Here is a 14,947-nt window from a genome sequence, read left to right on the forward strand (position 1 = left end):
CAAATCAATGGCTGCACAGAATGTAAAATATTACCACACACCAAGAAAGCAACAGCCAGCCCCTCAGCTGACCTCTGCTCAATTTCCAACTCTACTGCACCGTGATCTACCGTACCACTTCTGAATTCCACTGAGCCAGCAACACAGAATGAAGAAACCACCATGTGGGTGTAACAGCCATCAGCAGATTCCTCACAGTCCACTGACGTAGGGGTGACCTGAAATTTCATCTTGGTATGTTCTCCCAAAAAATGACCATAAAATAATTTTAGCAATCAAGCAGAGTGTGCAAAACTCCATCATGCACCAGACTTATTTACAAAACTCAATATCATTTGCACTTCTGCCATTAACTTTTTCAATGGACTGGACTGATTATGCAACATCATCTAAGCATTGTAATGTCATTTAGCAAATTACACATCATAAGAAACTGAATTTTTGTACATACAATCTCAAATACATAATTCTGAAGAAGTATTGTTTAACTTGTTTGCATTTAGTGTCCAGAGTTAGCACAGAAGAAGTTATTAATAACTTATCTGGTTGATTGGGTATGAAATTTGTGCAGCAATAAAGTCAACATTGTGTTCTTCCCTCTTCTGTTGTGAAAAATGTATGATTGATTCCATTCCCCTTTTGAAATCAAAAGCATGATCTGATAAGATTTTTATTTGGTCCTGTTGAGTACACTACATACTGTTTTATTTGATTGTTCAAGTAGTACAGAGATACTGAATGAACTGAACTGGAAGACTATTAAAGACATATGTAAACTATCCCAAGAAATTCTGTTAACAAAGTTTCAAGAATCAGTTTTAAACAATGACTGTAGGAATATGGTACATTATTAATTTGCTTTTTTATATTGATAGGAACCTTATTGTATATCTGACTCAGTAACTCTCTTGCGTATTTTCATGAGAGTTGCACAGCCTTGTTGGAAATTATTTACCTCTCTTGTGTCATGGTTATGAATGTCACTATTTGTCTGGGATAGTTCCCTGTTGTTGACAGCAAACATCACCATATTGATTTGTACTAGTAAATATCCCGAGAAACTTGAAAGAAACTGCCCATATTAATCTAATGTTTGTTTTTTAAGTTTGAAGACTTTTGCAACTCATGCAGCATTTCCCAAGAAGATTACACCATAGGAGAAGATAGAACAGAAATATGCAAAATATTACAACATTCTATGAGGTTTCAAGACTGCAGACAGATCATGTTGACTCCTTGCCACAATATTTTGACTGGAAACGTTTCAGGCAGCTTCAGGTGAATGTGCGCCACTGAAGACTGCTAGTTCACAGTGTTGGCTTTATAGCAAAAATTGGCACAAACACGCATGCGCATTGGCGGCCATCACACCCTCTGCAAATACTTTTCCATCAATGGCATGCAGGTGCACATGTAAAGGTGAAACTACATGTCCACCCTCTGTCGGAATGTGCACTTGTGGCACTCAAAACAAAATGTCAGATGTGTCATTATAAATAAAATGTTTCCTCTCAGAAGAAATTAAAGAGATCACAAGGTCCCAAGCCTTGAACAGTTGAAATTCACCATCACAATCTATAAGATCTTGTGCTACACATGTTTCCACAGATTCTTTAATTACTGAATCCCAAAAGGATCTCACTGGGGCAAAGATTTTTGTGGCATAATAATTCACAGAGTGTTCTGTAGTAATATACAATGCTCAGCTATGGTCAACTTGCTGGGCTGGTTGCTTACCATTTTTCAACATCTTGGTTAGCAAGAAAGTGGATGGGTCATTAGGGCATTCCGTCTACTGCAAGCCCACAGATATGGACCTCTGTCTGCAAGCGTTCAGCTGCCATCAGCCTTCACAAACTACCAGCACACTTAGAACATTGGTGGATTGGGCATATGTGGTTTCTGATGGAAATAACCTTACAAATGAGTTAGAACACCTACAGTTGGTGTTCAAATATGATGGTTACTCTCCACATAAGATTAGTACAGTGCTAAGGAGGAAGAAATGTGACGACTCATAACATCAAAAAGAAGGAGCTTTTCACGTCCAGGGTATTTCTTCCATACATCAGAAACCAGTAGACAGGGTCCTAAAGAACATCAAATTAAAAAAAATATTCAGGCCACCAGCGAAGATTAGTGCTCTTCTTGGTTTGGTCAAGGATGACCTGGTACTGTGGAAGGCAGGAATTTACAAAATTTACATAGGTCAGATGATATGCACAGTGTGTGATAGGTGTGTTGAACATGAGTACAACACTCACCTTTCGCAGCCCAGTAAGACAGCTGTAGATGAGCATTACATTAGCATGGGACACTCTATGGATTATTCTGACTTAAAAATCTTGGCCCTGGCAAAATCCTTTTGGGATTCAGTAATTAAAGAACCTTTGGAAATAAGTGTAGCACAAGATCTTATAAATCGTGATGGCAGCTTTCAACTGAACAACGCTTGAGATCTGGTGATCTCTTTAATGTCTTCTGAGAGGAAACATTTTATTCATAATGACATGTGTGGCAACATCTGACATTTATTTTTAGTGCCGCAAGTGTGCTTTCCAGTAGAGGGCAGACATGTAGTTTCACCTTTATGAATGTGCCTGCACACCACAGATGGAAGAGTACTTGCAGAGGGTGCACATTTTGATAGAGGACACTCCTGTGATGGCTGCCAATGTGCATGCATATCCACGGCAATTTTTGCTATGAAGCCGACATCGTGAAGTAGCAGTCTTCAGTGGTGGACACTCACCCGAAGGTTGCCAGTCAAAATATTGTGGTGAGAAGTCAACATGATCTGCCTGCAATACCGAAACCTCATAGAATATTCAGTACACTATGAAAACTTCAAGAATCACATTATGACAACATTATTTCTCTGACAACAAAGTGAGAAATGGTTGTCAGTGCAAAGCATGCTAAGCTAAGTTTCTTGACCAGCTAATTAATTTGCTGTTTCTGCCTCAATTGATTGTCTACCTGGATGCATAGGAGTTTTGTATGTGTTGCTTCATTAAGTCTGATTTTTAATATCCTTTGCAGGAACTTGAAGTTTTTTATCTGTTGTCTGAAACTGTATAATATTGTGAATGAAAACACACACACCAGTGTTGTGTGTGTTTTCATTCATAATATATAAAATATTTTACCAAGAAGCACCAGAACAGTCAATCAATTTACAATACTAGTTTTTGAAAAATTTATGGTTAGGCTAATTGCTATGAAATATTTGTGTACATTGTTGGTGACTGTCAGGGATGTATCCTGCATTGTGGAGCTGGGCCCTTTGATCACAATACTTGTATCATTAGCAGACATGACTGAGCAAAACTTCTCATACATTATTATTTATAAATGTAGAAAAACAGAAGTTTCATGTACCATGGAGCAATAAGTATTTTCTACTTTGTCTTAAATCAGTTCAACAACTAGATGTCATACTTCTTGGATGTCTGTAAAGTAGTTCACCTACGATGTATCTCATTCTATGACTGAGTATGGAACGTCTTATGTTTGTGCTTGTGTGACCTGCTCAATTACACTCCACTCTTCTGTTCCCTAATGTCACATATCTTTTATCTAGAATCGCTGCCTTTATCTCTTATACAAACTGGACCAACACTTTATCTAATCTCCCTTTGAGTCATTGATACCAAGTGCTGTCAGTAGCAAGTATATGTTGTGGTGTGTGAGTACACAGTGTGCAGTAAATGGAGTACAGAGTTTCCTCTATCCTGTGTAGAGTCTGAACATCTCAAGTGGCCTTGCTTTCTCATATTGTAATAAAAGAAGGCCTTCATTCATCACTGCTTGAATCTGGGAACATGCTGGGTCTACTTGATAACAGGTACTGTATTTGGGGCTGTAGCCTGAAATTGGGAACTTCTAAATCCAAAAGAATCTAGTAGAGATGAATATTATATCTTTTAATCTTTGCTGGCTATTTCAGATATCTGATTTTACTGGAAGTATAAGACAGCAAACTGAACAAATTCAGTTTTCCAAATGAAAACATTATTGTTTATGAAAGAAGCAAATGAGGTTGCATTTTCAAACAGTCTTTTGATGCATGAATATGTTGACTAGTAAACATTCTTACAGCTGTTTACAGTACAATGTAGAACTTGTTTTGATGCTGATAGCAGTGAGATTTTTGGAGGAAATTTAAGAGTATATCAAAAGATTAGACTAAAGGGAAATGGAGGTGGTGTATTTGTTGCAGCAGACAAGATGCTCAAACCCAATGGGATATTGAAGCTGCATGTGAGATTGCTTCAGCAAAATTCAACATAAGGAATGGGCATAAAACTATAATAAGATCCTTCTATTGATCCCCAGATTCCCTTCCTGATGTCACCAAAAACTTAAAAAAAAAATCTCTCAGTTTGGTAATGTGCATATTCCCCAATTGTACTGTAAATGTGAGGAAACTTTAATCACCAAATAGTCAATTCAGAAAATTACAGTTTTATTAGTGGTAGGTGTGGCAAAACATCCTGTAAAACATCATTAAATTCCTTCTCTGAAAAGTAGCTATAACAGACAGTTCAGCAACCCAATCATGATGGTAATGTATTAGATCTAATGGCAACAAATAGACCTGATGTCTCTGGTGATATTCACATCGTAATTGATATCAGTGATTATGACATTGTTGTGGCAATGATGATCAATAAAGTACGAAAGGCAACTAAAACAAGTAGAAAGATGTATATGTTCAGTAAACTAGATAAAAAAAGCAGTACTGTCTTATCTCAGTGAGGAACTTGAAACTTTAAGCACAGGACGGGAACATGTAAAGGGGCGATGCCTCAAATTTGAAAGAATACTTGACCATGCACTGGTTAGATAAGTACCATGTAGAACTATATATAATGGGAGGGACCTTCCATGATATGCAGTCACTTTAAAGGCACTTCTAAAGAAACAGAGACTATTGGATAATCAATAAAGTATAGTGTGGTTTCAGTTGCCTGAGACTGTGATCATGTGTGTGAGTTGCATCTCCGCATGCACACGCACATGTGTGTGTATGTGTCTGTTGGCTATTTTTGAAGAATGACTTACTGGCTGAAAGCTTTATTTGTGACAGTCTTTTTGTTGTGCCTATCTGCGATTCATCATCTCCACTACATGGTGAGTAGCAGCTTTCCTTTACATGATACTGTTACAAAGCATAGGTCTATACATATAAAGATGCTGAATAAAATGCATTTGGCTGTCAAGAAAGCAATGCATGCAGTCTTCAATGATTACAAATACAATAGCAGGATATTGTCAAATTCTCTTTTACCAAACCCAAAGAAGTTTTTTGGCACCCATTGTTGTGATTGGATGTTCATGTATGTAATAAAATAGAACATCTACAGCCATCCTTATGATGTTATTTGTTATATGGCTGCCAGTTTTGGTGCTTCAGTTTACCATCTTCAGGCCTTAAGTGATGCTGAGGCGGTTAACTCCATCCATATACACAATTCGTCAGTGGCCAACATCTATGAACTGGTTTTCGCAAACTACCTGTAACAACGGTGAGATGGCTGGAGACACAACATTGTTGTTACAGAAACTTTATTATTACTTAATTACTTTATTACTATATCTTCGTCATTTACCAACCATGGCTGGACAGACTGCATCACAAATACAATGTTTACCAACTAACATTTATACAGCACCATATACAAAATTTATATTACAAATAAAAGAAAATATTTATGCAGTGCACAAAACACATAGAACATAGAGAAAATGAAATATAACTAAACAGGAAAGTAAAACTTCATAGCAGCAAATGAAAATACCATAAAGCAAAATGTTTACAAAACCATGTAGATCACACACACACAAATTTTCGTTTTAGCAAAATATGTACTTTACGTAAAACACAAAATTAAATGTGCAGTTAACTGAGAACATAAAAAGAAGATTAAATTTAGGCAAAATTATATATAAAACATAACAGTATTTATTATTTTGTCCATTCACTAGAACCACTGTTGAAAAACTCTTCCAAGGAATATAGTGGATGTTGTTTCAAGTCCTGAGCAATTTTTTTCCGAAATAATTCAGGTGGCAGGGATTTCACTTCTGGAGGCAGTTGATTGTACATTTTTAGGGTGACTGTTGGAAAGCTGTCTTCTGTACTTGATAGGCGACACCTTGGCACTTCTATGTTCCTCTTACAGTGAGTGTCATGATTATGAATTTCGTCTTATGCTAAAATTCCTTTGATTTTCTTTTATATAAATGAGACAGAAAAACACATACTGGCTAAAAACAGTCATTATGCCTAGCCTGGAGAAAATAGGCTTACAGTGGTCCAGTCTTTTGCTAGAAGATATGATCCTGATAGCTTTTTTTTGTAATAGCAACACATCTTTGCAGCCTGAGGAGTGTCCCCACAACAACAGTCCATAGCTAATGTGGCTGTGAAAGAGTGCATGATAGACTATTGTGAGAAACTGGTCAGTTATTACCCTCTTCAGCTTCCTCAGGAGGTATATCACATGAGAAAGTTTGGTGCATACATATGCAGTGTGATCATTCATGGAGAGTTTGCTGTCAATCTTGAAGCCCAGTAGTCTGACAGTCTCCAAGTTTTCTTGGTCTTCAATGTTGAATAGACTGCATATCAAATGTTGGGTTTTTTCTTCATTGATCTTCATTTTATTTATGATGAACCATTCTTTTATTTCTTCAAACATCAAATTTGATGCACCAAGAGCTTCTGCGGCTGTATGTCCTTTGGCAATAAGGGTAGTGTCATCTGCAAACTGCAACATTTGACTATTACAGCTCATATCATTGACATATATGAGGGATAGGAGAGGTCCTAAGACTGAGCCTTGGGGCACTCCATGTTCCAGTTTTTGTTCAGGAGAAGTTGCTCCGTGCACTCATACTACCTGCTTTCGGTTTTCCAAATAAGATTGGAGTGTTGATAGAACAACACCTCCTACACCATAGCATCTTAACTTGGCTGTTAGTGTTGTGTGTGAGATGCAGTCAAAGGCTTTGCTGAGGTCACAGAGTGTCAGTGCCACACTCTCTCTCTCTTCAAAACTCTGCCGAATTGTTTTTAATAAGTCCAGTGTGGCTGTCACTGTTGATCTCCCTTTGTGGAATCCGTGCTGTGTGTTTTGGAATACGTTGTTTTCCTCAAAGTAATTCAGTACCTGGCAGTGCATCACAGACTCAGTAACTTTGGCTAGTACTGGTACCACTGAGATTGGTCTGAAGCTGGACACCTCGCATGGATCCCCCTTCTTATATATTGGTACTGTGCGCGCCAGTTTAAGGAAGTCTGGGAAGACACCAGAAGATTGACATTTGTTTATTGCTATGGCTAGTGGCTGAGCTAATTCTGCAATAATTTTCTTTAGCAGTGTGCAGGACATGCCATAGATGTCTACAGTTTCTGAGTGTTTGTAGGAGTTCACAATTTTTATCATGTCTTCAGGGTGTACTTCCTTCCAGTTTTGAATACTGCAACTGTCTGCATTTCTAATGTTTGCTGTCGGATCTAGGTCAGAGTCTGGAATTTCACTCACTGACTTTTCCACTATTCTGACAAAATACTCATTGAAGTATCAGGGCTGCATGAATTTAAGCAGGAGGTAGTCTTCTTTCTGTTCTCATTTACAAAATTCCAGGCAGCTTTACAAGGATTTTGGGCCTCTTTAATGTATGTATCATTATATTTCTTTTTTGCTTCCTCTACTGCCTTCCTATAAGCTTTTTTGGCTATTGTCTGTGAGAGCCAGTTCATAGATGTTATTCACTGGTGAATCATGTATAAGGATGGAGTTAACACACGCTGGGTGGGGGGGTTAAGGGCTGAAGATGGTGCACTGAAGCACCGAAACTGGTAGCCATATAATAAAAAAAATGTTGTAAAGATGGCTGTAGGTGTTCCATTTTATTACATAAACCCAAAGAAATTCTGGTCATATGTAAAGGCTGTAAGTGGTATCAAAGCTATGTCCAGTCACTCATGGATGAAACAGGAACTGAAATTGAGAGTAGCAAAGAAAAAGCAACAATGCTTAATTCTGTTTTCAAATAGTCTTTTACAAAGGAAAACCCAGGCGAATTGTCCAATGAGTGAAATAACTATTAGTGGTGTTGAGAAACAGCTGACAGAATCCCTGTCAGATTTTGTACTGGCCAAGAAAGCCTTTAACAAGAAAAATTACCTTATTGGCGTTTTCTTGCTAAGGTCTTCGATTGTGCAGTGAAAAAAAGACTATTAGGGAATCTAAAATACCTTGGTGTTAAATGAATGCCCCTTGCACTGATAGATTCAAATATTACCAACAGAAAATTGAAGGTCACATTAGCAAATGATACCACACAAATAAAACAAAATTCTGAAAGAAGGAACGTGATATAACAAAGAAACTGGAGCACTCTTCAAAAGTATTTGCTGATGACACATGTATTCTGATAAATGACCCAATGAACACGCTTAGACCCAGTTATGCCAGGTCGTGTTAGAGTCCATGTCTGACTAGTACACAGTTAACAGATATATGTCGGACCATGTTAATATCAGCACATTACTATCCTAATGCTCACATTTATTTGTAGTTTAAAGTGACATTTTGCACCCCAAAGTAATATGTGCAATAAGTTCATTTGTACAGAAGGTGACCATGTGTAGTATCATTTCTCTTGAAAATTTCATGTGAAACTGTAAACTTGTGACGTCTGAGTACAATATTTATGAGACAATGTTATGAATGATGTTACTATGATAACTATTTCATGTACATTGTTCCAATCATTGATCCAATTCTGACAAATTATTTTGGTGTGTCACTGTGATCTTAAACTAAATTCATTAAGTTGTTTAGTTGTTGGGTGATCCTCCTTACTGTGGGATTACAAAGAATGACGTGGTTTCTATTTACTTGTGTATACTGTGAATTGAGAACTAGAACTGGCCATCGGTGTTAATACAGTGAAAATATATTGGATTAAACCACATTTAAAACCTACTTTGTGTACTGAAAACATCATTTGAATCTCACATACAGGTTATCAGTTCTCAGTGTTTCAGTCCATCAAGGTATGAGACTACAATATTCCATGAAACCAAATGCAACAATAAAACCACAGGTATGTAGGATGTTACAAGTGGCTAAGTGAACACTGAAACTGTTCCCTTATGAAGTGACAGCAGAGCAAGAACTGAAAAATGTGGACCATGAAAAGTGAATCCATTGCCAAAAATGATGTGCATCTTTTGCTGAGAGGAATACCATTGATATTCTTCATGTCACCTTCAATACAGATGAGGCCTTGTTCCACTTCTCTGGTAATGTTAACAGAGAAAACGCGTGTTTATGATCAATGGATAATCCTCATGCTGTGCTTGAAACATCATTGCATAGTTAGAAAATTGGAGTGTGGGTTGCAATATCCAGACAGCACATTACTGGAACTTAAGTTTTTGAAGAAACTATGAACACTGAAAGTTACTGTTTAATGATCCACAATTTCATTGGCTAGCTCATCTTCATTTGACAATGAAATCGAACCACTCATGGTTTTGGCAAGATGGGGGTACTGTGGACACAGCTAACATCACATATTCTGTAAGAGTTTTTTTGGGGAATGAGTCATCTCAGAAAACCTATACACCACTCGCTCATCAGATCTTATTCCACCACACTTTTTTCTTTGGGACCCAGCAAAATCTGTAGTGTATTGCAATCGCCCATGCACCCTTTGTGTCTTAAAAACAGAAAAAATTGCATGTGTGAGATGCATATCACAATCAGGTTTTCCAAAAGTGTTTTCTAATAAAATTAAGGAGTTCTGACTTGTATAGTCATCTGGTGATGTCTTTTCCCACTATGTTACAACAGCTTGGCAACTTGCCCTACACCATGTACTTGAGAATACAAGTTGATTTGTCTGTAATTAGAGGTCACCCACTTATCTCCACTTTCATAAGTTGATATTACTACAGCATACTTTAGTCTTTCAAGAAATAGTCCTTGACCTGATGACTGTTGAGAAAAGTAATTAAATGGAGGAACTATTGAGTCAGCCATGAATTTAGTACACTGGCTGAGATACTGTCATAGACAGAAGTATTCCCACATTTCAGTAAACCAATAATTTTTGTGATCTCTCTAACAGTAGAGCTGCCAAACATTATGCTTGCTGGTGATGTATACCAGGCCCATTTTAATAAAGTTGTAGGAACTATTTCCAACCACCGGTATTTTCTGCCTGTTTTTTCAGGTACTGTTAGGAAGGCTTGAAATTCATATGCACAAACAGATGAACCAGCACTTCGAACAAAATAATCAACATAATCTACTTAGTTCCTCACAATATGGTTTCAGGCCTCATCTTTCCACTGTAAAAGCAGTTGAGACTATCATAAAAAATGTATGATTCCTTTGAGACTAAGAAAAAAATCTAAAGATTGCTACAAAGAGCTCAGTATTGTGACAATCCCAGGCCTCTATATGTGTAGTTGCCTTCTGAGTGTTAAAGAGAATTTAAATAATTTTAACCTTAAGATGCCTGTATGTGGCCACAACACAAGAACTCAACAGTCAATTGATATACTTTACAGCAGGTTCTCAACAGCCACAAACCTCTAGGCCTCAGATTTTTCAATAGACTCCCAAAAGCTGTCCATTCTGTTCCCTATAGTACAGTTAAGGATGTTCTGGTAGAGTGGTTTAAGAAGGAAGCATACTACTCTATAAAACAGTATGAGAAATCAGATTTAAGTGACATGAAGTTCTGATTACTGTCATGCTAAGTCGTAGTAAATCACACTATATGTAACAATGTGTCGGTGATGTAAATATCATGAAATTGTTATGTGATTTATGTCTCTTAGCTTTATATGTAAATAATTACACTTCATTGTATTTGACTACCAGCATTGGAATGTCACATTACGTATATCACTGCTGCTGTCATCAGAGAGTTAAGCATCATTTGGGTAGAAACTTTCTGGCAGATTGAAACTGTATGCTACACCAAGACTAAAACCCAGAACTTTGCCTTTTGCAGCCAGTGCACTTATCACATGCAGGAGAGCTGCTGTGACATTCAGAAACTAGCAGGGAAGCAATGGCAGAAATAGAGCTGTGAGTGCACAATGGGTAGCTCAGTTGGTAAAGACATTGCCCACAAAAGGCAAGGTTCTGGATTTGAGACCCAGTTTGGTATGTAGTTTTAGTTTGCCAGGCAGCTTCAAAACTGTGCACTTCCAACTGCAGGGTGAAAAATACATTCTGGCTTACCAAACCACTCTTTATTGCTACCTAACAATGTTTGCAACAGTCTTTGCTCTGCTCCTGAAATGTTAAATTTTTTGTACAGAGTGCATGTACTTTTCTCTTTTTGATAATACAGCAAAGAATTTCTTAATACTACTTGCAGTGAATACTTAATTCTTGATCAGAGCTTCATGCAATAAAGCAGTAGCTTCTTGCCATAAGATACTTTGATCCTCAGTGTTAGCCACACTTTAACTAGGCTTGAGCTGTAATTGTGCCTGAGCTGTTATACAAGACAACTAGATTTTTGGTGTTCTAAAGAATATTAGAGGGGTAGAATTAAATTTCTCATATGTAGAGTGTTCTTGGTAATCTTCTTTCTATTGTTCATCCAGTAAATTCTGTCTGAATTGTTTAAATTAGTCAGTATTTAAGATTTTGTGAAATTGCACTTTTTCCTTAGTAGCTTATGCTGATTTATGGGGATTATCTCGATCATCATGGTAAGTGAGACTATTTATTATTGTACTCACAACTGTACCATGAATAACAGTTGTGTTTAGAAATAAGTTATCAGTCACTGTTGTGCTACGTCAATATATTTTTGTAGAGAATAATCATGTGGGGATCAAATTTTAGCTGGACATCAGTAACTTTAGGTGTCTAAGGTGAAATAAATAGTGGAATCTCCATAAACAGTGATTTCCTAGTTATTTTTACTCCTTTCTACTTCTTTACCAAGGGCCTTCTGTTTCTTGTGTTCTATTTTTAAGACTGAGACCCTGGCTTCAGTAGCTACAACATTCTTATGCATTGTCTACCACCAAGCATCATAATCAGAATTTTTTAGCTCGTAACATGCAAGTAAAATAATTAATATGCTGTAAAGGAGACTCATCAGCTTGCAACTATAATAGATTATACATGGAACACAATATTTCTTGTAATTAAACAGTCAATTCAATTCAATTCAATTTACTGAATATAATTTTTTATCCTGCGCAAAAGGTCAGGTCATCATTAAAAAAATTGTCAAATAGAGTAATAACATTTCTGTACCAGAGTAATATGTAAATAATTTTCTTTTTGTCTGCTCAGTTGCAGCCTTTCAGAAGTTTGTGTCTTTTTACACGTTGCATATTTTCATTCTCACATATTGTGGAATCTGTGCAAAAAGATTGAGTCTTGTGTCTAGGAAGCATGAAACTTTCTTTGCTCCTGTCATACTTATGCTGGAAGTTATTTGGAAGAAACAGTTCAGGATTATTATCTGTGAAAAAAAAGTATAGTGAAGAAACGCTCAGTGTATTTAGGTCCCCTAATGGTAGCTGATATGATTCTCTTGACCTTTTGCTGCACATATTTTCTGATAATTCTTTTCTGCAAATTTTACATCTACGTCTATAATTTGCAAGCCACATTACGGTGTGTGGTGGAGGGTACTTTGTATACACTGTCATTTCTCCCTTCTCCTGTCCATTGTGTTTAGTTCCTTGGAAGAACAAACGTTCGTAAGCCTCTGTGTGGGCTCGAATCTCTGTAATTTTATCTTCATGGTCTTTTTGTGAGATGTACACGGGAGGAAGCAGTACTGTATATTACATGATGCTCCTAGGAATGCAAGCTCTCAGAAATTTAACAGTGGACTATACTGTGCTGCAGTACACCTCTCTATTACTGCCTGTAACTGGATATGGCTGAGCATCTCTGTGAAGCTTTCGTGCTTACTAAATGAACCTCTAACAAAGCATGCTGTTCTTCTTTGGATCTTCTCTATTTCCCCTGCCCTTCTTATCTGGTCCAGATCCCAGACTGACAAGAAATATTCAAGTATTGGTTGAAAGAGTGTTTTGTATGTTACTTCCCTTGTTGATGGACTAAATTTCATTTCATGAGGATTTTTCCAATGAATCTGAGTCTGACATCTGCTTTACTGGCAATAAATGACATACTAAATGGTAGGATTCTGGGTAGTATTGATAGGGAAACAGATATAAATGAATGTCACGTTTGTTTGTGTGGCCATCATCTGCAGCAAGCACAGAAATACCCGTTTAGTAAATTGCAGCAAGAAAAGGCAGTTTTTATTTACAAAATGAATATAAATGAATGTATAAGAGAGGAAATGGAAGCCAATGACTGCTTTTTGTTTCCTTGTTTTGCACGTAATTAGAACCACACTTCATTCTGTGTTAATCCTTATGGAATAAAATTGCACTTTATGAATAAGAAAAATTAGTTGATCGCATAATTACCGTGCTTTTATGTAAGCAAAGCAATTACTTTTGAGGCAATACAGTTTACAAGTATATATATATATTTGTCTATATAATTTGTTATTTTGTGTTCAACAGAACATTCTTCATCATGATAAAAGAGTTCCCTGTTGTTGTTGATAAATGTGAAAAACCTTTATGTATAACAGAAACATGTTTTATATTAATCTGATGAAGTATTGGAGTGGCGTTTGATATATTTTTGTTTTGCGGTTTTTTAAATTTTACCTTTATTTTGAAGTAATGCATTTTCTAGCACTATGTGATAAGTCTGTATTGTTTTCTTTATTTATTTATTTTTTTTTGTATATCCCTTTGTTTCACGCTACAAACCAACAATTTTCGAATAAAACCTGAATTAAACATTGACAGTTTCAGCTTTGTTATAAATACTGTTTATTCTTAGGCAACAGACCGGAGGATAACTATGTAGAACTTCATCGCTTCCAGTTTTTGGGGAATCTAGTACGACGCTGTTCGCATACGCAAAGAAAGCGATTGTTATGACATAATGCCCGATAGGTACGCGACAAACCCAACGAACAGGTAATACAGATAGACTTTAATTGACCTGAGCTACTTGCAAAACTACCATAGCTACTTGTGGTAGCCTACTGTAGTTTTAAACATTCAGTTCCTGGTCTTTCCAGGGTCGTAGCTCGTAGCGTCTCGCCGTGCTGCCACTAGATGTCACACGCAGCGGGTCGTTGAGGGAGTGGCCAACGCCACTACTTTACGGCAGCCATGTTTCTGCCTACCTGGGGCGGGACGTACGAATGGGCGATAGCCGAGTGCAAACTCCACCTTTATACCTCTAGCATTGAGGCAAAGACATAAGATGAAATTGCGGAAAATACGCTAGTAATCGTGTTTTGAACTACTGTATGCTTATTGGATCCATAATGCAACTCCTTAGCGCTATTTTCGCGGACAATATGTGGAGTTCAATACCGTACATGTAAAGCATATTTATGGAGCTTCAAATTTCTGCTTAGAAGCTCGTTCAGGAGACAAATCACTGACCTAACACGAACACAGACTACAGATTTGGGTATTTTAAGATTTGTTTTCTTTGGAGGAACGAGCATACGAAATGCGCCAGTATTATTGATGTTATTTTCTGGAAGGTTTTAATAGGTGAGGAAGTTTAATTTCAGTGCACACTCCTCTGTAGAGCGAAAAGTTCAGTCTGGGTTATTATTGACGTCTATAAGTAATTTCACATGTCTATATCAAATTATATTTTGTTTCTTGTGACCAATAATTGAAAATAAGAAGGTGTTATCTTAATCAGAAAGTTATGATTCAATATTTGTTTATCATAATTTGTGCTTGACAAAAATATAGAATCTAAATTAAAGTAAACAATGCTGTAGGGGAGATTCGAACCTGAAACGCTTAAATTACCATTCCTCG

General features: G+C 37.0%; 1 protein-coding gene across 1 annotated transcript in view; it reads left to right on the forward strand.

Annotated features, from left to right (window-relative positions):
- Nucleotides 1–3,675: 3,675 nt before the first annotated feature.
- Nucleotides 3,676–14,947, forward strand: part of LOC126240701 (uncharacterized) — a 47,321-nt gene continuing 36,049 nt past the window's right edge. Inside the window, exon 1 of the mRNA XM_049947945.1 lies at nucleotides 3,676–3,847. The gene's annotated coding sequence lies outside the window, so the exon portion shown is untranslated. The remainder of the gene's footprint in view (nucleotides 3,848–14,947) is intronic.

The sequence above is a fragment of the Schistocerca nitens genome, chromosome 1 (genome assembly GCF_023898315.1).
Source record: "Schistocerca nitens isolate TAMUIC-IGC-003100 chromosome 1, iqSchNite1.1, whole genome shotgun sequence".
NCBI lineage: Eukaryota > Metazoa > Arthropoda > Insecta > Orthoptera > Acrididae > Schistocerca > Schistocerca nitens.